The 23,859-nt window shown below is 39.5% G+C and overlaps 1 protein-coding gene across 5 annotated transcripts in view; it reads left to right on the top strand.

Moving 5' to 3' along the window:
* LOC101471592 (leucine-rich repeat and fibronectin type-III domain-containing protein 2) overlaps positions 1-23,859 on the top strand; it is a 142,636-nt gene that overhangs the window by 66,609 nt on the left and 52,168 nt on the right. For 3 of the 5 annotated variants that reach the window (XM_004559262.5, XM_004559261.5, XM_012921348.4), the window contains one exon: positions 11,753-11,871. The exons of the other annotated variants lie outside the window; for them this stretch is intronic. The gene's annotated coding sequence lies outside the window, so the exon portion shown is untranslated. The remainder of the gene's footprint in view (positions 1-11,752; positions 11,872-23,859) is intronic. 5 annotated transcript variants of the gene reach the window in all.

The following is a 23,859-nucleotide window of genomic DNA, read 5'->3' as shown; positions in this document are numbered from 1 at the left end:
CAATGTCAATTCCTGAGTTTAGTACAAGTTTCACTGCTGTATACCCCAGAAACTTTGACAGATAAAACAAATTTGTCGTTTCCTCCTTTAATCTCCTGAGCCTGTAAGGATGCAATGAAAAATGTTGATAAGACAACTTGAAAACACAAAACATATTGTCTGGTGGGCAAAAATGAGGAGAAAAAAATAAAAATGTTTGTGTTGCACAAATATTCTTTATAGAAATATCCTTTATTCTCCCTTATTGGGGAAATTCAAGTGTTCCAGCAGCAAAGTCAAAGGTAGATGTGCAGATTCAGACAAAAGTAAAGAACAGAAAAATAAAATAGTGACTGTACAGTAAGTGAGGACAATTTTCAACATAAGAATTTTTTTTTAAATGTACACAATGTGCTGTATATTTGTACTTAAACAAAACAACAGGCTTTTTACAGAAAATGGAAAAACTGTGCCAATGACAGCAGGGATGTAAACAACTATTTCTGTTTGTTGGGAGCGCTGCTGGTTATAAAGTCTAACAGCTGATGGGAGGAAGGATCTGGAATAACGCTCATTTGTGCACGATGCAGCTGTCTGTCACTGAAGGAGCTCTCCAGTTCTGCAACAGCTTCATGCATGGGGTGGGAGACATTGTCCAAGAGTGATGTTGTTTTTGCCAGAGTTCTTCTGTCTCCTACCACCTGCACTGCACTGGGTCGAGGGGCCATCCTAGGACAGAGCTGGCCTGATGAGCTTATCCAACTGCTTCCTCTTAGCTTTAGATAAGCTGCTGTTCAAATAGACAACGCTATAGAAGATGCCTGAATCCGCCACAGAGTCAAAAAACATCTCAGTTTCCTCAGCAGGTAGAGTCTGCTTTGACCCTTCCTGTAAAGAGCATCAGTGTTGTGACTCCAGTCCAGTTTTTTGTTCAGGTGAACACCCAGGTACTTATAAGAGTCCAATATCTCAATGCCAGTTCTCTGGATTTCCACTGGTGTCGGTGTGGTGGATCCACGCCTGTGGAAATCCATCACCGGCTCCTTGGTTTTCTCTGAGTTGATCAGGAGATGGTTCCACTGACACCAGTCCACAAAGTCCCGAATCCACTGTGTGTACTCTGAGTCATTCTCACCTGTAATAAGGCCAACTATGGCAGAGTCATCAGAGAACTTTTGTAGATGGCAGCCTGGGGAGTTGATAGAAAAGTCTGCAGTGTACAGGATGAACAGGAACGGTGCCAGCACAGTTCTCTGCGGGGCCCTGGTACCGCAGACCAGCCTGTCAGAGATGTAGCCCTGTGTTCTCACATACTGTGGGTGGCCAGTGAGGTAGTCCAGTATCCACTGTGACAGGTGATGGTCCTCTCCTGACAGCTCCAGACTATTCGGGATGGTGTTATAAGCACTGGTACAGCAATCAAAGGTGCAGCCATCATAACCAAAAGCCTTATGTACCTGGACTGCTTTTCTATACACAACTGCTCAAATCAAAAGTCTCTGAATGTGTTTCAGTGATAGAGCAGCAAAGACAAATGAACCATCAGTCTGGTCTCCATTATCTGTTTTAACACACACACACACACACACACACACACACACACACACACACACACACACACACACACACCTATGTATCTGTAAATAGCTGTTAGACATTCCTAAGTCATAAAGGATTTAGCGCTTGAGTGTTTGACACACATTTAACGCCTACAATAGTGCAAGAATGTGACATACAGAGGTTGCTTATTAGCATAATGCAGGCACACTGACCAGCTCCAGTGTGGCTACAAACCTTTATGATACAAATGTAGGTGAAGCTACAACAGCTGAGGGAATTGTGAAAGCAAAGAAATGGCCTAATGACTTGATGATTTGATCCAAGCAACCATTTATTAAATTTAATCATAATATAACTATCAGAATTAATAGCACTGGAAAATTTGACTTTACACACCGCATTTCAAATGTTTTTGAAATTATAAAGCAGTTTCAGAATTATTGTACTTAAAGATCCTCAACCAAGCATATTTGCAAATGCTTAAAAAATATTCTGCTTTGAATATTAATTTCTATTTGATACGTGTGAAGCATTTCTAATCAGGTAATGGATTAATTTTTTTATAAAAGTATTGATCCTCACTGAAATGATGCAAAATGAATGGATGATTTTCCTTTTAAAAACTTGTTTAAAGATATTTCATAGATCAATTTTTGTAACAGTTTGTGTCTAAGTCACAATTGTAAAAGACATCCTAGAGAGGAGGCTTCCAAATCTTTGTTTCAGTTACTGTCACTTGATTCATATGGAGAAACTTTTCTTTAATGCACATCATTCTGTACAGTGTAAGCAAAACACACAAGCTTATACAGTTCAAATATGGTTTTTGCTGGGTTCTTTAGAGAATGGTCCCGAACAGAATACTGAAAAAAGTTAAATTGGGAGACAAGCATCTTACTAAGCTGTTTATGTTAAAAAAAAAAAAATGTTAGAAAGGTTATAAGTACTGACTTGTATGTGTTTGCATGTCTGATGCTTTCCATGACTCACCACCTCACTCTTCTAGCCAACATTTAACCTAATATGGGAGGAAATTAGAGCTCCCAGAGAAAACCCACCCAGGTCAGAGGGCATAACGTTCTATAACATTCACACCTCCAAACCTTGTAGTTGTGAAGCAACTGTCATACATCTACTTTAAAGCATTAAACCTTATGCCTTGAAGGTAATCAAAAGTAAGATTTAAATTATGCTTACTATATTTTCAGTCATGATTAACAAACACACACACTGATAAGCACAAAACCAGAAATGGCACTCAAATACAAAAGATATCCGAATAGGGAAAGTGTTTTCTGCCGATGAAGTGTTAAATGAGACATTTTTGGTTTTTTCACTAGACTGTCTGTGATTAACTCTGACAAGAAGATAAATGTAGTGTATGGCCGTCACAATGAAAGTACCCTGGGGCTTTGGAAACTACAAGTTAGTGCGGTGACTACAAAACTACTTGCACTTAACTAACCCATTACTCAACTCAAATTTAATCCATAAATTTGACAGGACTTAACCTTAATTATTCCCTGTTTTTATTAATGGACAACAAATGGCCTTTCAGTTAATAAGCTTTTGCTGTTAATAAAAATGCCTTGACGTTAATTAAAAATCTGTCTCGATGACAAATGTATGCATTCGTCATCTGTGTGAAAGGCATTCAAACAGCCTAGTTTATTTTAAACAAGCTCTGTTTTAAAAGCGGTTGTCAAGTGATGCTTTTAGGGTACAAGCTATCAGACATATAATTCACTGAGTACATTTCAATACCTTAGGCATGTTCTGTAAACCGTAAAATGCAAGAGTCAAAACAACACCATAGTGCCGTTTTCACCGAGTGGTTGTTTGCCAAAAAGAAAAAGAAACAAAAGAGACTGCATGCCACGAGCAGAGGTTAGAAAGAGAGATCCCATGTATTCATACTGTATGGGCTGACCTTTGAAAATGCCAGCCTTTGTCGTCAAGGAATGACCCTCTGGCAAAGGAGAGCAGTTTCACTGCTGCAGTGCCTACATGCATAATGTGTCCATCAGCTCGGACCCGTGTTCTTTTACTGAGAACTTGGTGTGAAGGAAATGTTTAAAATGAATGAGTCAGTTGGTGTTTTTGTATGCAAATGAATAGCAGTTAGTGTAAACAGGGTAGATAATGCACAGGACAGGAGATGAAATGAGCTTGTTTTGGGAGTTCATTTTGGGTCTAATACATTTTAACATTTACAGTACACTGAGTTTAATAGACGCAAGTGCATTTTAACCTGACAGCAAAAATGAAAACAGGAGCTGGAGGTGCAGCGTCTTTATAAAAGCCTCCTCTCAATACTCTTCCTAAACACATTTTACAACAAGAAAGAATTTTGGATTTTAAAATATGTCATTGCTTTTTGCATACATCTTGTGTACAGCACTGGAGGGCCAGTTTACACAGGCGATTACTATATGCAGCTTTATCATAGCTCTTCCATGCAAATGAGACCACAATCTCATTTCTGCATCAGCCTGTTGGGATGTTAAACTGTGTGCAATGCACTGTATTACACTTTCCTTCCCACCATTTCACACCATGTACACAGACTGTGTAAAAGAAATGGAATTTAAAGCCTTTTGTGTTTGAGTCTTTCTTAAAAAAACAAAACAAGATATCACAAGTTAAAAACTGAATGCACCTAATGCTCTGAATTAGCTTTCATGTGTTGGATTCTAATTGAACCATATGCTTTTTAATGTTGCATTCAACATTAAGCTTGTAACTGAGACCATAAATGAGGAATATGATTACTATGCAACAAACCAAGTGAGCTGCAAGATCACCATCACTGTCATAGAGTTCTGTTCAACAGGCTTAATGTATTTGCTGCACATATTATGTGCAGTATATGGTATTAACATATAATAAACATATAGGGATAGGATATAGTAGTTACATTTGTAAAGCTTGGGTAAAAATATTGGTATTATGAGATCAGAGCAGACAGGCCTACTTTACATTAAAGTTACTCCATCCTGCTGTTATTTGAAAATCCATGTTTGATTATTCCTCTGCCAAGGGGGAGGAATTGAGAGGAAAAAAAAAAAGTACAAAGCTGCATTCCCTGAGATCTGCTAGCGTGGTGGGTTATGGGCAAAAATGAGCCTCTATAAAATCGGGTGCAGCTTTGGATCACTGTCTTCAAAAATTCCAAAATAGGCTATTGGCCTTTGCAGAAGATGTGCTCTCCACATAGGCTTCTAGTTAATTTTATACATTTTCTTCACTAATTTGTTGTGACCACTCTCCATCCCCCACACAAGCTGCTTCACAACACAACTCTCCACATATCCTCACTCGGTATTCTCCTGAGAGGTCAAGCAGCAAGACTGGTTTCAACAGTTAAGCATGTATATAATGAATAAATGGTTGCTGGTTGGAGCCAAGGTAGCATTAATTCCTTTCAAGCTGATTTTGCTCAAATACATGAATTATGAACCAAAAGGCCCTCTGTGGCAAACAACAATTTGTGTGCTGCAAAGCTAAAGATAGCACCAACAGCAGGTCAAGCTAACCTCCCCTGCACTGAGCCTACAGTGTTGTAAAACCACAGTAGGTTCAATGAAGAGGTGGTTCAGAGAGCTTATTTAAATGTAATGTAAGACTGAACGCATGCCCATACAGTATGAAAGAAGTGAAGCAAGTGATGCATATATTAATAATGTATGGCACAGTTGGGGTGCTGGCAATGACAAAATAGCTATTTAAATGGGTGAGACAATGTGCTAGCTTGCATGCTGGGATATGAATGTATGAAGTTGAGAGGTAGCAAAGCATTGCAAAATGTTTGTTTGGTAACTTTTTCTAAAGGTTCACTCATTCTCAACTCTACCATACATCTCTCATGTTTTCATGATTTAGTTGAATGGAAGGATTTGTTTGTTGTTGTTTTTTTCAGGACTGTGTGCCGTAAAGTAAAAATGACTTTCTGTTATGGAAAATAATCTTCAGGCCTACTTTTGAGTCTAGACATATTGTTCGTATAAGAGTTTAAGGTGACTTTAGAGGAGTGTTACGTCTTTGAAGACACAATTTATTAGCATTCATAGGTACAACCCCGCCATCCACCCCTGCCCTTCTCCCAGCGCTTGGATCAAAACGATGCCAACAGCAGGGCAGAGGGACGTGTGTGGCATTCTTTTTGACTTCACATCTATGAGAGACCTCATTTGCAGCTCAGGTGTCATGTGCAAATTCTTTCAAAGAGGTAAAGTCATGGAATACTCAGCTTATCTGCAACGCTTTGATGACAAGCCTCTTTGCAAGAGATTGGGTGTGATTTGAAAGATCAATACATCAGGAATAAGGAGAATGCACGTAGATGTGCATATGCTTGACCTTGTTTTGTAAAAGACAAAACAAGGTCAATAGAAACTTCCAGGACTTCCTCTCTCCTCAAATGTTGGCTTGTACAACAGATTTGTGATGTGGATGCACATCTGTGGTTGACAGTGAAAACTCTTTATTCAAGTAATTTCTTGAATATTATTTAGTATTTCTCATTTCTTATTAAAGTATTATCCATCCATTTTGATCATTTGGCATAAATGACCATGCATAATGACTGATGAAAGTAATTTTGAATCAGATGTTCTCAGGATGAGCTCTTGCCTTTCCTAATGCATCTGATATTTATTTGCTTGCATGCAGCTTGTTTTATACACTCAACAAAAATATAAACGCAACACCTTTGTTACTGCTCCCATTCCCCATGGGATGGTCGTAGAGACCTAAAATTCATTCCAGATACACAATATAACCATCCCTCCCAAACAGTGGTCACAAATCAGTCCAAATGTGTGGTAGTGGGCACATCTGCTATATTGAGATAATCCATCCCACCTCACAGGTGTGCCACATCAGGATGCTGATCTGACATCATGAGCAGAGATGGGCAGTAACGCGTTACTTGTAACGCGTTACTGTAATCTGATTACTTTTTTCAAGTAACGAGTAAAGTAAGGGATTACTATTGCAAAATCGGTAATTAGATTACCGTTACTTTCCCGTAGGAACGCTGCGTTACTGCGTTACTAAAACCGTGATTTTTTTTGCGAGAATGTCTCATGACAGTGACGTAAGCAAGTGCGACGTTGGTGACAGCAGCTGTGTGCAGATCAACAATGGATAATATATCGAGTGCGGAGAGAGTATGAGCGTGCAGCGTTTAAAGCGTGGAAGTACTGACCTTACTTTGAGTTTGATTCCATAAAAAGTGACAAAAACATTAGCGTCCATCGTGCGTGGGAAGAAAACTTCTTTTTACAGCGAAAAAAACCCCTAAACTTCCGAGCAAGCACCGAGTAGCTACGACGTGATGGGAAACTCACAGAGACACTCGCGCGGATTCTTCAACTGACCGCAGCACACCTGCACCAGGGTAACCCTCCGCCTACCCTGCTCCTGCTTTACAGGTGAAAATAGAGCAAAAGGACCGCTGAGTCTTTGACTTTATTTATTTTCTGCTGTGTTTTACTTGCATCTGTTTGAAAGAGTGAGTGAAAACACAAAAAATATTTTATTTTATGTGCTGGAATGTGTAGAAAATAGGTTTAAATGTTAAACTAATTTATTCAAGTCAGAAAATGTTGCATATAATTAAATGTTTTGCTTGATGCATAAAGTTAAAAGATTAAAACTGATAAAACAAGTTAAAAAAAGAGACTTTTCCATTTGATTACATTTTGTATGATGGATTATGTAGAAAAAGTAGAATTGGGCTGAAAGATCTATCACTTTATCACCTCTTCAGGTTGTAAATCGTGTTTTTAAAAAGTAACTAAGTAACTAAGTAACTAAGTAATTAATTACTTTTGAAAATAAGTAATCAGTAAAGTAACGGGATTACTTTTTTGGGGGAGTAATCAGTAATTAGTTACTGATTACTTTTTTCAAGTAACTTGACCAACACTGATCATGAGTAGTGCACAGGTGTACCTCAGACTGCCCACAACAAAAGGCCACCCTGGAATGTGCAGTTTTGTCTCACAGCAAAATGCCACAGATGCCACAAGCAATGAGGGAGCGTGCAATTGGCATGCTGACAGCAGGAATGTAAACCAGATCTGTCGCCCGTGCATTGAATGTTCATTTCTCAACCATAAGCCGTCTCCACAGGCGTTTCAGAGAATATGGCAGCACATCCAACCGGCCTCACAACCGCAGACCTCGTGTAACCACACCAGCCCAGGACCTCCACATCCAGCAGGTTCACCTCCAAGATCGTCTGAGACCAGCCACCCAGACAGCTGCTGGAACAATTGGTTTGCACAACCAAACAATTTCTGCACAAACTGTCAGAAACCGTCTCAGGGACGCTCAACTGCATGCCCGTCGTCCTCATCGGGGTCTTGACCTGACTCCAGCTCGTCGCTGTAACAGACTTGTGTGGGCAAATGCTCACATTCGATGGCGTCTGGCACGTTGGAGAGGTGTGCGCTTCACGGATGAATCATGGTTCACATTGTTCAGGGCAGATGGCAGCTGAGAATGTCCCAGTTCTTGCATGGCCAGCATACTCACCGGACATGTCACCCATTGAGCATGTTCGGGATGTGCTTGACCGGCGTATACGACAGCGTGTACCAGTTCCCACGAATATCCAACAACCTCGCACAGCCATTGAAGTGGAGTGGACCAACATTCCACAGGCCACAATTGACAATCTGATAGACTCCATGCGACGATGTGTTGCACTGCATGAGGCAAATGGTGGTCACACCAGATACTGACCGGTTCTGGGTCCCCAGACCCCCAATAGCGCAAAAAACTGCACATTCCAGGGTGGCCTTTTGTTGTGGGCAGTCTGAGGTACACCTGTGCACTACTCATGATGTCAGATCAGCATCCTGATGTGGCACACCTGTGAGGTGGGATGGATTATCTCAATATAGCAGATGTGCCCACTACCACACATTTGGACTGATTTGTGACCACTGTTTGGGAGGGATGGTTATATTGTGTATCTGGAATGAATTTTAGGTCTCTACGTCCATCCCATGGGGAATGCGAGCAGTAACAAAGGTGTTGCGTTTATATTTTTGTTGAGTGTATGAAGGAAGGGACCACCACAGCAGAGGTATTGTACCACTCTAGCAATTTTTAGGTGCTGAGAAATAAAAAGGAAAAGTAAGGAAAAGAATATTATTTTTTCAGTGTGCCATGTTTCACTCTCTTACATCAACCATAATCCAGAGTGACAGCTGTTGATGACCTACGCCACATGTATGCCAACAGCAGCGCCTCAATTATACAGCATGAAATTGTAACTGTCTGAATTCCAGTTGAACTTTTACAACTCCATGCCTGTTTGCACTTGAACAATGTTAAGCCCACCACGAGCCAGTGTGGGCACTTGGGCTGCCGTAGGTGGGTTTACGCAGAGATGGAGAACACTGCTTGCAGGCTCTGGAATCTCATTAAGTATATTGTTTTGCCAGAATGAAAGCAGAGGTGTACTTGGCAACACCTAACCGCTTCAACCAAGGGAGTCAGGAAATCTCTGTGGCTTAGTAACATCTCTCATTGCAGAAAGAGCTTGTCAATGGGATTTTGGGAGGATATGCTGCTGCCTGTCACCGTGACAGAGGCAGAACTCACTTGACACAACAACATAACACTTTGCCTCTAAAGGAAAAGTTTGTTTTCTCTTTTTTTCACTGATTGTAGTTTTTATTAGGAATTGCAGCTTAACATTCCCATGAATTTGTTGTTTCCTAATGAACAATGCGGTCGTGGTCGTTGATTAGTTAGCTTGAAAGGTTAATTTATATTTTGCATGGCAAATATTGTCTCAAACATTAATTTCCAGCTAGTAGGAAAAAAGTGAGAAATTGACGTTTACCTGTGCTTAAGTGTATAAACTTCTTAATTGCTACAAGATACACGTTACAGCAATTATTGTTGTGTGTGTTCTTGTGTTCTTAGTTGTATTGAATTCAGCAAACATTTCCACTGTGAGGCAGATTCCAGTCACTGGAATAAACAATGATTGCATAAAGGTGGAAATGATTACTTAGGCCTTTCTTACTTTGGACAAATCAAGATTGTATCCAGATTGATTTTAGAAAGGCCTATACACTAAAAAGCAACATGAAATCACATTTTGCACATTTGATCCAAACCACGTTTGGTGGTTAGGTGGTTTGAAATGTGATTACAATTGGATTTGTTCAGATGTGTCTCACTGTGGACACTTGAGATGCACAAATCGCATTTAAAATGAGCTTTTGCACCACTCACTCATAACAGTGGTGTCAAATCTACAATGACAGATGTGCTGAGAAAATCCATGCAGCTATGCACCAAACATTATGGAGAACATATTGATGGATTTGTGTACAGGTTTGGTGATGTTTGGAAATACAAATCTCACCTGATTACTCTCAGTCTGTGTCTACAATCTGGAAAGAAACCCCAACATTTTCTGAAAGAGTTTCAGTATTCTTAAGTCAACATTCAGACACTGTGCATGGAGAAAGATTCCAAAATTGCAATGCCTATCAATGAGTTTTCTTAAAAAGCATATTGGCTTAACATGAGTTATCATTAAATAGATCATAGTTTATGACTGAATGGAACACAGATGATCTGAATTTATAGAGACCCAGATTATTTGGGATGGAGGCAGAAATTGGCTCACCGTTAGAGTGAGTGGGGACATGTATCATCCCTACAGCACTGAAAAAGTGATCATTTGAAAAACTTGATGCGAAAATGTGTCAGAAACAGTGTCCACAGTCTAGATGGACCATGACATAGAGGTGAAGAAATGTAATCAGTTGCGCTCTGTTTATCTGTGCCAAGGATGAGGACCCCACTTCAGTGTCCCCATTCTGAGCAGCAGGTGACGTCTTAGATCTTGAAATCCAACTTTATTTCCTCTTTTCCCATATTGACAGTGTTTGTAGATATATTAAAGTATCTTTATTCATTTGAATTAAGCCAAAACAATTAATTTACTATTGGTACATGTGTAATAGTTTTACATTGCAGCACAATGAGCCATTAGCTTGAGTGACACTGACAAAGTCATTAGAAGTACTTTCTCCTGCTAAGAATGATCAGAAAACTGCAGACTGTGTACTCTGCAGATTGTCTAGGGTATCCATTTCTGGTTTCTAATAAAAATACTTTCACTTCTGTTCATTTGGAGAAACATAAAAAAAATGTGAACAGACTAAAAAGTATCAACATGGCTACACTGAGTTGAGAATATATTTGTTTTCCATAATTTTATGTGAGCAAACCATTTAAAGAAGCTTCACATCTCTGGAGCTACTGGCAGCTTTTAATGGAGATACTGTAAAGAATGGCTATTTTCAGAGATCAAGCCATCTGCTTTTTTGTTATGCTCGACTACTGCGACACAGTGCTTATTATCCAGTATCGAAGTGACACTATTTAATTTGGTGTGTCTTGTCCGCTGCCATAAGATTGCGGCTCCTTCTGGTTCATCCAGTGAGATTTGGCAAAGACGGGTGCTTGAGAGATGCAGATCTTTAGAGGAGCCTTGTTTTTGCAGAGACGCATTATTCTACAAGAACAGTAGAAATTGTAATGGGACTTCAAAATTGCTTTTTGTTTGTGCACCTCACCTGATGCAGCCTGAAGCCAGAACACACAGTTTTTGCCTAAATAAACACTCTGAAACCAGCTTGTGTCTACCTTTCTCTCCCTCACTTTCGGTGCTTTTATCTGCTCTCATTAGGATGAGAAGCTGCAGTGGGCTCTGGGAGGACATGTGCTATGACATGGTCACAGAATTTTAATGAGGAGATTTATTAAGAGCTGTATTATTCCACCATTCACATTTCCTCCCTTTATGAAGCTAAGAGATTTGGTCAGGGAGGCCTCTTCCGAAACATCTTGGACCTGAGTCAGCCTCTGTTTGACCTTTTTAGATACATCTTTATATGTTTCCCCTTAACTGTGAAGACTGAAAAAAATCCACTTTGAGTGATGTAATCATCAAATCGGAAAGCAAAAGGTGTTTTTTTTTTTCTTTTTTTCTGCCCCTCCTACACTCTAAAGTGCACTTTCAATATAACCGTGTGCTTTTGGCACCAGATACCAAAACTGTTGCTTAATTCAGCATTTTTATTATTTTACTGTTGTTGTTTTTAGTATGACCAGATGAACATAACTTCCTATTTCTAACAGTGGGGTTTTTGTTGTGCACCTTCTGTTTTAGGTCACCTAACAGACTCAACAGATGTGATTGAGAACCACATAGAAGAGTGGTTGTATGAATAAAGATGAATCAATATGAGTTTGGATACCTGACCTGACCACACAACAGATGCTTTTACTGTGAGTACAAATATAATACACAAGAAAGTATAGTCATTCAAGCTATAGTGGTAGAGTCTAACTTGTTAGTTTACTTAAGTTCTGTACTTAAAGTAGGAAGAGAATATTTCCCCACCACAACCACACGTTGCCAACAAAAATTTACTTTTGAACCCTGCCAACTCTCAGAGCTCTGCATCAAATTAATCCTTCTTTGAGGTTCACTTTTGCTTTGCATTCAGTTTCTATTAATCTCCCTCGTAGCCTCTTCCAACATGTTTATTTTTTTATTTTTTTGTATAGGCAGAATTTCTTCAGTTATTCATATTTTCCACCATTTCTTTGAAAATACTTAAAAACAGAATGTTAACTGAGCTTTGATTTTCCCAGGAGGTGCAAATTGATGATAGAGTTTCTGGGGTGCTTCAGTGTTTTAATTTCAACAAAAAATGGAGTTGTAAAAGTTCAACTGGAAAAGAAAGAAACAAAAAAAAAAACCTTTCATTTTGTGCATCATTTTGTCATGTTAAACACTTTGACACTCCAATGTGCCAAAGCAATAATAATATCAAGACCCCTTTAGCTCATGTTACAGAAATGACTATGTGAGCAACTCCTAACAGTTTCACAGTTACATTGTGTATGTGTCCATGCACAAATACAGGCTTAAAGCACCAGACTTGCTTGTGGTTCTCTAAGGATGGAATTTATGTAGAGGCTAAATTGGCACTAAATACCACATGATGACCTTCAATGACCTGTCAATTCAATTGTATTTATATCACAGCAAGTCATAATAACAACCACCTCAAGCTGCTTTATATTGTAAGGTAAAGACCCTAGAATAATACAGAGAAAATGCCAACAATCACACGATCCCAGGACAAAAGGCATACTGTGGAAGAGAGCCAGACATGAATATTAGCTAATGATTACATGCAAAGCTTCCATTGCAAACTAGTTCATGTATTTATTAATTCTAGGTTGGACTATTGTAATTCATTATTATTAAGCTGTGCTATAAGCTCCTCGAAAAGCCTTCAGTTGATCCAGAACACTGCAGGGACTAGAAAGAGCAAGTATATTTCTCCCATATTAGCTTTACTTCATTGTCTCCATGTTTAATTGAGATTCCAATTTAAATCTTTCCTCACGTACAAGGTCCTAAAGAATCAGGCCCCACATCTTATCTTAAAACATCTTATCCTCACAGTATCTTAACAGACCACTTTGCTCTTAGACTGCAGTCTTACTTATGGTTGCTAAGGTTCTTCCTGCTCCTTTTTGAACATGAACGTTATTTGGAGTTGTGGTTGCTCGTTTTCCTTTTGTTTTGCTTTGTTCATTTGTCTCTTTTAATTCTATTTTGTTGTACTTTTTCAACATGTTCAAAATGAAGATTCAATCAATCAATCAATAAGGTATCTAAACATAGAATGGGAGATAGAGCCCCTCTACTATGGAACCAGCTCCCAGTTTCACTCCTCGTGTGTTTAAGCACTACTGTATTTAATCATTAGTAATTATTAAACTCTGTCTGTCTATGCCACGGTCTGTATTTTGCCCCGTCTCTCTGTTCTCTTCTCTTTTCCCTCACTCAACCAATTAGGGCAGCTTGCTGCCCCTCTCTTTGCCTGCTTTTACCGATGGTTTTCTTCTTGTTAAAAGGGAATTGCGTGATTGTCTGGGTTTCTTTCTAATATTGTAAGGTCTTTAGCTTACAATATAAAGTGCCTTGAGGGAATTGTTGTTGTTAATTTGACCTATATCATTAAAGTGAATTTAACTGAACTCATAAAAGTAAAACCATATCTGCTGAAATCCATATTTGTTCATCTTTTCTGTCAAGCACAGATTCACACATTCTTCTTTCTGGCTGTTGAAGCAATTTGAATAATTTTCTTTGACAGTAAACATTCACTTTTTTTTTTTTTTTTTTTTTTTTTCTTAGCTCATCAGCTAGCTCATCAGTGACAGCTGTAATTCTTGGCTGTTTGACATGATGTCTCCTAGTTTCTTTTTTTTTCATTGCCAAAGATGTTTGGAGACTCTTTGAATTTCTTCTCACTCATTATGGATGGATGTATTTCCACCATGGCAGCACGGTTGTACACTAGCTGTCTGTTTGTCATAAAATAATCTATAGCGTCTTATAATTTGGAGAATTAAGGGGACAAATAACAATAATAACAAATTTTCCAAATAAGGTATTTACCCCTTTTTTCACTACAAAAGCATTCTATTTGCTAGACCTTTACACTATACTGTAGGTGACAAGAAACCTTTGGTGCTGGGGGGTTGGTTTTCAGGGCAGTAAGTGTTGACCAATTCACATCCATAGTAGGTCTTGGACTGGTTGCACTGATTTATTTTTAAGGTTTGTGGTGTTGATTAGATTTACTGACTGAATTTGTACCTTTATACTAGCTTTAGTGGCTACAGGTTGGAAATCAGCCATATAGCTCACGTACCATCTGCTTATATCTTGTTGATCTCAGTTGGCTAAATCCACAAAGAGCAGTGAATATTGTAGTAGCTGGAGCTCACAAAACAAATTATCAGGTGACTTGCTTCCCCACGCTGCACTGCTAGGGTGCAGGGGTCATGTAGTACTAAATCTCTTACTCCAATATTTAGACGTTTGTAAAGGAAAACAGTGTATTCGCAGTACAGGGCACTCCACCACATGCTCAATGAATCAGGAAGCAGCACATATCCTGCATAAAGTAAGAAAGCTACAGTTTCAAAACAAGCTTGACGAGGGAGAGGCAGTAAACACTAACCTACTGCAGTAACATACAGTGTTTGTTCAATTTCTCCTGATTTGTCAGAGTAACCTGGTTACTTCTGCATATGTAAAGGGTAGATTTGCTAGGTGGCTTTTGTGCTTTTGTTTCTGGTGTAGCTGTAACACATTGTGTCTCAAATGTGTGTGATGTATTTTTCAGATAGATGAACGAGGTCCCGGGTTCCATTTCTCTTCTCATAACTGAAAATGACAGGAGGACACAGGTTAGATATTTAATCTGCTGCCCCATTCGGTTTTGCGGGAAGAATTTGCCAACTCTTGAAGGCAGAACCATTAGGAAGGTTATGATGGTGAAAAAAGAAATATTACTGAGACAAAAAGAAAGACAAGAAATAGACCAATGGATGGGGATATGCTTTTGTTGCTGTTTTGTTTAATGCAGCTAAAGTGTGCTTACTGAACACTTTAAAAAGTAATACCTTTTTGACTGAATATTCAGGTATTAATCCAATCACCAATATATGATGTGATGGAGGGGGAATGTTGTGTGTGTGTGTGGGTGTGAAATGGTTTTTGGGGGCTTTTTTAGTTTTATCAGAATGGTGGGGATCCCATAGCAAACAGCTGGTCTGCAGATTGCAGCTCCTTGTTGATGAATAAGTTCAGAGGAGAGTGGCCAGATTAAGTGGGGTAGAAAGGATACCATGACCCAAATAACCACAATTGTGACGAGTGCACAGAAAGCACAACACACCTTAGCCTTTGCCGGACCCTTCTTTCATTCACAACATCCACCATGATAATCAAACATATCATAAATCAAAAGTAATTTTAGACAGGTTTCAGTTCAGTGGATGTCAGGGACCTCACCAGTTGGCAGGTCTGAATTTGAATGTGGTAAAATGTTAGCTTGGCAGCATGAATGTGAAGCACTTTTTAAATAAGCATGAATAGTTAGCATCACATAATCTTAAAGGGAGGTTTCCAAAACATTAGAGTCCACGACTCCAAGGAATGAAAGCTATTTTCAGAGCAAAGGCAGGCCTGACCTAGTATGGGATGACTGCTTATATTGAAGCGATTGTTGGTATTATTCTCTCTCTCTGGTGCTCAGTGTATATTTTGTGAGGGTTTTTTTTTTATAATCCATAGCATTTCAGTTAATCTTCTTTTCATTTCTCATGATGTTTAAGATCAATAGGTTATCATGTCTTTTTAGACCTCAGAGATAGAAATCATATAAATCCCCCTGCTGAGTCCAAGCGGAGCTCTTCCCGGGTCAGCCCTGTGTGGATGTTGAACTGCTATCAGGCATCTGTCAGGGATTGACCGTGTGCAGATTGTGCTTGCTAACTTAAAAACACAGAGCATATGTGTGCAGCTCTATTTTCCCGATAAGTCAGTCACCCAATATCTTTCTTAGAGATTATTTCCTATGATGTTGAAAAGGCTGAGCAATATGTCAAAAGGTATGAGACTATACAGGAGCTTCAAGAGTCAGAAATGTAACTGGCAGTAATAACAGAAATAAACACAGCTTTTTTTTTCTTTTTTTTTTTTTTTTTTTTTGCCTGTCACGTTTGGCTCTTTTGCCATCAGAATTGTTGTCTAAAGGCAAAGAAAGATGCCCAACGGATTTACTTTACCAAATTGATCATCCCAGCCTTGCCGTAATGGTCCATTTGATTCACCTTTTATTGTTTATTTTATTTTCACTTACTGAATACGGGACAGACTTGACTGGGGGAAAGAAGGGGAGAAAGAAAGAGGGAAAGAGAAACAGCTGAGAAGAGGGACGGGGGAGAAGGGCAAAAGACAAAAACCAACAGAACGGGCAGAGAAAAAAAATGCATATATCAATCACCTGGGTCACCTGCTGAGAAAGAAAAAAGAAAACAAGCAGAAGAGAACAAAAGTAATAGAATAAACAACATCACAATGATATATGGGAATATGACAGTAAATACTAAATATTAAACATTATTGTGCAGCACATAAGATCAACAGAACACCGTGTGCTTTGAGGTAGGAGCCAAAAAGGGTGTAGTTTGTGGGTGTGATCACCCGTGTGTACACCTGTGAGCATGGACGTGTTTGTTTTTTGGTTTTTTTTAAAGGTTCCTTCATGTAATGAATGAAAATAAACACAGCTTTAATGTAACTTCAATATAAAAAAAAATTTAATATCTTCAGATGTTAAAAGGTTGTGCTGGGCAGCCAGAAATGAAAAGGAAAAAAAAAACACTGTATAATAGATAAGAACTATCCTCCATTTTATAGAATGAAAAATGAACAAACATACAGCTGACTCGGTTTTCTGTGAAATGTAATAAAAGTAAAGCAAGCATAAATACACTATTTAAATGAACTAGCCTAAAAAGATTAGCTGTCATACATTAAAGCGTTTCCATACCAAGGCTTCAAATACTGACATCCTATCAAATACTGCTTGCTTTGCACAAATAAGTCCAAAGGATTCCTTTATCTAGTCAATTGAAGCCTTGATGTGCTAGCTACAGATAAGGGTCTTCTGTCAGTGAGTAACAAAGGCCAAAGGTAGCCAAACATATGAACAGTTTTGGAACAGAAGTTCACAGTATAGAGAATTATACTGCATAGTGTTCACTCCTACCAGTAGGAGAAAACTGAACCTTTTCATTCCCTTAAGAAAAATGTCAAATTTTCTTTTCTCCAAAATGTGACATTTACCCAGTCTTCTAAAAACCATCCTGTCACAAGCCCTCAGCCAGCATTTGTACTGCTTACATTGCAATGATGTGATGATATGAATCACTTCTACAGGAAAAACACTCAGCAAAGCCCCCAAGCATTCTGATTTACAAAGTTGGATTAGAGTCTTAAGCTATCTCCCCAAACTCTTCCCCTCCATTCTTGTTCTATCATTTTCTCTTTCTGGGAGAAAATTGGCATCATTTACTGCTGTCACCGCGGAGCTCATTGTCCCCCATTATCCCAGGGACAAAGCTACCGTGACATTGAGTTAATCCGTGCTTGTTTCAATTTAGCTTTCGGGGGGAGAAAACAGATAAAGAGTTCAGGTAAGGAGGCACCATACCCCAGGCATAACAGAAGAACTGAGCTGATTTCTATAAGACCGTCATGGACAAGTAAATGGCTTTACTTGGCAGACCTATATTTCTCTTCTCATTCCAAAATGTGGCATGTGTTGTTTTATTTTTAGGTTTAGCTTTTGGACAGTCTGTGGTTGCTGACTGGGCTTCGTTTCAGCTCAGTTAATATAGGTCAGATCAGTAAGGTACGTTTTATATTTTATATTGAAGTCCAACAATCCTCTATGAACAAGCATTTGGCAACAGTGGGGATGAAGAACTCCCTTTTAGTGGAATGAAACCTCCCCCATAGCTAGACTCAAGGAGGCAACTATCTGCTGCAGCTGGCCAGAGTGAATGGACAGGAAAGACAGAAAAGAAGAGCTGTTTATTTGAGATACTAGTTCTGGAGCTAGCCATATGGAGACACATGGAGAAATATTCATTCACTTAAGACAGCATATTGTCCTCCAGTGACATACCTTCTGTAATTTCTTCAGAGAAATGGGAAACAGAGTAAGCTAGCCTTATTTAAAACCTAAAAATACCCTTCCCAATATCTATATATCTATATATAGCCTATATCAAAATATAAAAGTGAAATTTAAAACAATAAAATAAACCATCATTTTAAGACTTCATCATGTATTATGACTAGAATTTAGAATTATTAAGAATAACTGTTTATAAGGGTGCTTTGTTTTAAGTTTCAAAATAAGTTATTTTTAGCACCCTTAGAGTAGTAAACTGTACTGTAATATTTTCCTGAAAAAAAAAATTTGCTTAATGTACCGTTTATTGTGACTCCAGCTGAATATTGTAAATGCCTTTGAGGCAAATCAATATTACCAGGAAGTTTCTATACACTTATAGTATAATACAGCATTGTCCTGAGGTACATTAGTCCTGAGTCACACTCTCTTGCTTGAGACTACCCCATAACTCATCTGAGCAAAATCAAGACAAGCATCACATCCCGCTATTTATCATAAATTCAATGTAAAGGATTTAAACTGTAGAGTGATATTGCAGAAAATCCAGGAGACTGGAGACTCTGGAGAAGCACAGAGACTAGTGCGATTGTGGCTCAAGAGTTGGGAGTTCGCCTTGTAATCGGAAGGTTGCCGGTTCGAGCCCCGGCTTGGACAGTCTCGGTCGTTGTGTCCTTGGGCAAGACACTTCACCCGTTGCCTACTGGTGGTGGTCAGAGGGCCCGGTGGCGCCAGTGTGCGGCAGCCTCGCCTCTGTCAGTGCGCCCCAGGGTGGCTGTGTACAATGTAGCTTGCCATCATGGGTGTGTGAATGGGTGGATGACTGGATATGTAAAGCGCTTTGGGGTCCTTAGGGACTAGTAAAGCGCTATATAAATACAGGCCATTTACCATTTAGTGGCATCATTGAGCAGTAACTTCAGATGATTAATTTAGACGTGGTTTAATAGTTATATGTTGTGTGGTGTGGTTTCTGGTGTTTATGTGGCTGAGGGCAATGTTAGCAACTGGTTAGGTCAAGCTAGTGGTCATTCTCAGGGTAGTTGTTAACATTTTGGTAACTGTCCAGTACAAAGGATAGCTGAACTGTGTTATTCTAGAAAACTAAAAAACAAAGCAAAGGAACTAAATCTGTGGTACGTAGATGAGGACATGCAGATTGAACCTGTTAAAAATAATTTTATAACATAATTATACTTCTATAACATATCATTACACTTCAGTTTTTGAAATGTTTCACTATAGATCACGCTGCTTTGTAATTTTTACAGTAAAAACATTGCTGTCGTAGAATATTACAGGCGTACTACAAAATTAATTTCAAGCTGGCAAATCTAATAGCCAATAGTTTGAATTCCTCTGAGAAACAGAGTTTGCAACATTGCTATTAAGAATGTTACCTCGAATAGTGATTCTCAAATACTGAGTGCTGGTCTGCAAATGTGTTATCGGATGGGAGCTAACACCTCTCCACCCCCACCATCCCCGGTCCATTATCTTTAATCATAACATGAGCTTAGGCAGACAACCGAGTGTGGTACAGTAGACTGTGGATGCATTTATGTGTTAAATATAGTGTTTGACACACAGTGCACTCATAGACGCCAGCAAATTTAATTTAACAGAGCAATGTTTCAATCTAACAGATATCTGTCCAGCATTGTCATCTTGTCAGCTTCACTTTGAAAATGAATTTTGTTGTCTATCCCAGGAGTTTGTCTTGATGTATCCTGCTCTTTATTTTCTTTATTTGGTCCAGCATTCAAATATTCTTTTGGAAAGATATATATTTGTCTGATATTTTATGTGTTTTTCATCTTTTGACATTTCCACAGAGGCCTGTTCAGTCCTCTACACAGCAGTATTAGACAGCTTTGGTCTGTTTGGCCCAGCCTGAGAATACACTGGCTCTCAATCAAACAAATCACCACCACCTGAGTGATGGATGTTCTGTTTATTGTTTGTGCTCTTCTTTGAATTTTTATTTGAAAATTCCTGACAATGATTTTTGTTGAGTTCACATTTTAAGGAGCTACTTATGAAGTTTGTGTGAACCTTTTGTCTGGCCTTTGGCTTTACTTCAATTTGTGGTACAGCACCTGTGCAAGGTGCTTGTACAATGAGCATAATATGACCCATATATTAGGTTCATTGTGTCAGCCCCCCTTTTGACTCTAGAGATGTCGCCAGGAACAAAGGGAAAGCTGCAGGCATGGTGTTATATGGTACTGTGCAAAAATCCAGAGTCACCACTCATTTCTTCATAATTTTCTTCAGGAAAATTGGTAATAGGAGCAGAGTTTGTTTGAATATGTGCAAATATACATTGACTGTTTGATCCTTTGAATTTCCCCTTTCTGTATTATGCTTGAATGGCTCACAGGACACACTGGTGAGCGGCTTAACAAAATAAACGAACAAGCAAAAAAGGAAAATAGTCAGGTATTGAAAATGAGTGAGGAAGCAGCCATTGTCCAAAGAAATCTTTGAAAAACCTTCAGAAAGCCTGGAGAACTATTGCTCGAAACTAACTGTTAATAAATTAAAAGAAAGTCTCCTTGGAAGTAAAATATGACGAAATGAGAAGCTCGTGAGCCACAAATACTATATAGGTTTGTTGCAGACTGTTTCCCACTTTGATCCTACATTGTACATAATCATCAAATAATATCACAACATTTTGCTTTAAAACAGTAAACCTGGTGTTTTAAGATAAAATATACCTTCCCCTACCTAAAACTACTAAAGTTATTAAACCAAAATGAAGGGCAAAATATTTATTTCTGTATGACCTAAAGTCCATGCTATATGTTTTCTTTTAGTAGGTCATTCAGGTTGGCTCAGGCTATAATGTCTGCTTAAGACGCTTTGAATACTTTGAATGACTAAATCTTCTCAGAAACCCTGTATTAAGTATGGGAACAGAGCCATATGACCCTACTATAGTTCATCAAGTAACCCTGTAGGTTATGCCTACCTCACAAAGCTTCTAGTAACACCTGTATCCCATGTAAGCTTATGTGACCTTCATTGTGACATTTTCTAATCTGAGGGTCAATTATTAAGCAGATATTCAACATGTAAGAGCAGTATTTTTACCAATCACACATTAGATCAGAAACTGATGGTTAGTTATCATGCTTGTAATTTCTTAACCCATTGACAATACTCAGAGTTATAGTTCTATAATAAAAGACACCTCATATTACAGGAACTATAACCTAAAACAAAATTCTTTTTTATTAATATACATCTTGTTTCTAATCTGGCTAATGTAGAACTTTTATAGAACATGAAAAGAAATAAATCATAAATCTTTTTTCAGCAAAAACCTTTTTTTCGCAACATTTTTGTCGATAAATGGCAGTCATTCATACCCGTGTGCTGTAGCAGGTAACAGTGAAGTATCAAAGTGCCTCTTTTAATTTGAATTTAACTTAAAATTACTTTAAAGTGCTCTAAGGTCACAATGTCTATGTAAAATCAACCTTGAAAATTTGCAGCCAGGAGAAGAAATGGCAAATTTGCTGAACCTGGGAATGGCCTTCCTATTCTGTCCCATCTCAGCAGGAAATCAAAAAGACGATAGCAAGTTAATATCAACTTGCGATCTATTGATTGCACTTGTCAGCTTTTACAATCTGGTCTATTCTGTTGGTCTCAGAGTTTCCTGGTAGCTGAGGTGAGCCCGTCCTCTACCTGACAAACTGCTACTCCTTCAGCTGTCCAGTTCTCACCACTACCCGACTCATCACCCCTCTTAAAGCACAAGAGCGCTATCACGATTCACTAATCCTGCTCATTAAGTCAGGCCCCTGGGCTCTCATTACTGTACATCTATTCCCACATGCCTTGTATCAGACTTCTAGCTTTCATCTTTGGCAGCATGTGCAGATGACATGAATTTGCCATGTGCAATATAGTATGTGTGTCAGGATTTTGATGTCTCTGTCAGCTGCAGGACCAGATAACATGGGAAAAGGCAGCTACTCTCACTTCATTTTGGTGGTGAAGGGAAAATTGCTTGGATTGCACTCATGCTGCTTGTTACAGACTCTCTGTGAGCTTCTATCAACGTTACTTTTTATACTATAAAGCTGGCCTTTAGCACACACTGTATTCACCTACGTTGGAGCTAAAGTGTTTTCTTTTGGACTCTGATATTCCTCTTTGAGTTGCAGGGATAGTTATAATGTTATGTGTGTATTTGCTGTTTGATACTGCACATTAAGCCTCCGGGCAGCATCCATCTTGCATTTATTGCTGTTATTCTTTGTGTTTTATCTTATTGCGCTATACCAAATTCACCCTGAAGTTCTGAGAGCACAAAAACAAATATACTTTTCATAGGCTGAAAAATTGAGTTTCCTTGACTTAATGCAATTCTGCCTGCTCTTCAGCTTGTGTAAAGGTTGTGGCAGAGTGGCAAGTGCTCGAGGGATCTATATTAACCTCCCTTTGAAGTTACCCATACAGCCCGTGAGCTCTTTGGATTTCCTTATTAAAAGCCTTTCTGATTCATCTCGGAAACAACTGAGACCAATCGGGAGCACCGTCGTCAGAGTCCAACCTGCATCTGAAAATCCTGGTGATGCATCATGCCCATCCAATCGCATAAAGCCCTTTGACAAATGGTGCTAAAATGCCAGTGACAGGCAGCAGGAGATGGGCTTGAAGAATGAAAATGATCCGCTCTCAGACTGAATCACAAAGTTGAGAAGCTTTGGCTTTCCGTCAAAAAATATGCACAGGCTGATGAGGTGTTCTATTTATAAATGACTGGTAGTAAGGATTTTTTCTAATCCCAGAGGGGGAAGAGAATAGATGTGAAATACTGTACCAGAGGAGTTAAGTGTATGACAAGGTATTACGATGAAAAACCAGGGGTTGTCTAGGTGATAACAGCTAATTATGACTCAGCAGTTTTCTTTATATCCTCCACAGAATGGAGCACAAGTTGTCATTTAAAACTGTGTAACTGTCAAGGCTCTGTGTGCGGGCAGGCAGAGATGAGGATCCAAATGCAGGACTCGGAAAATGGAATGTAACTCAAAAAACCTCAGCTTTATTGCTGGCAGGAAAACAAACATAAAGTGAGGACGGAACACTGAAACCAGGCCCAAGCAAAAAAAAAAAAAACAAGGAGCACCAGAGTCCAAAAAACGCAGGAAAGCATATCAAAAACAAAACGAAACCAGAGCTCACCAAGAGTCTACAAAAAGTCCAGGGGGCCGACCGTGCACACGGCAACGGTGGCGACATGCGAACAGTTCTGGAGGCCGACCGTGCACATGGCGACGGCGGGCAAACAGTTCTGGAGGCCGACCGTGCGGACGGCAACGGCGGCGAGGAAGCAGTTCTGGGGTCCGACCGTGCGGACGGCAACGGCGGCGAGGAAGCAGTTCTGGGGTGGACCAGAGGCTGGACCAGCGGAGGCTGGACCAGAGGCTGGACCAGCGGAGGCTGGACCAGACGAGGCGGACGCTGAAGCGGAGGCTGGACCAGACGAGGCGGACGCTGAAGCGGAGGCTGGACCAGACGAGGCGGACGCTGAAGCGGAGGCTGGACCAGGCGAGGCTGAAGCAGAAGCGGAGGCTGGACCAGGCGAGGCTGAAGCAGAAGCGGAGGCTGGACCAGGCGACGCTGATGAGGCTGGACCAGGCGACGCTGGCGAGGATGAAGCAGTGGCTGGACCAGG

Source organism: Maylandia zebra, linkage group LG19, assembly GCF_041146795.1.
Source record: "Maylandia zebra isolate NMK-2024a linkage group LG19, Mzebra_GT3a, whole genome shotgun sequence".
Classification (NCBI taxonomy): Eukaryota; Metazoa; Chordata; class Actinopteri; order Cichliformes; family Cichlidae; genus Maylandia; species Maylandia zebra.
This window is presented reverse-complemented; position numbering and strand designations above follow the sequence as displayed.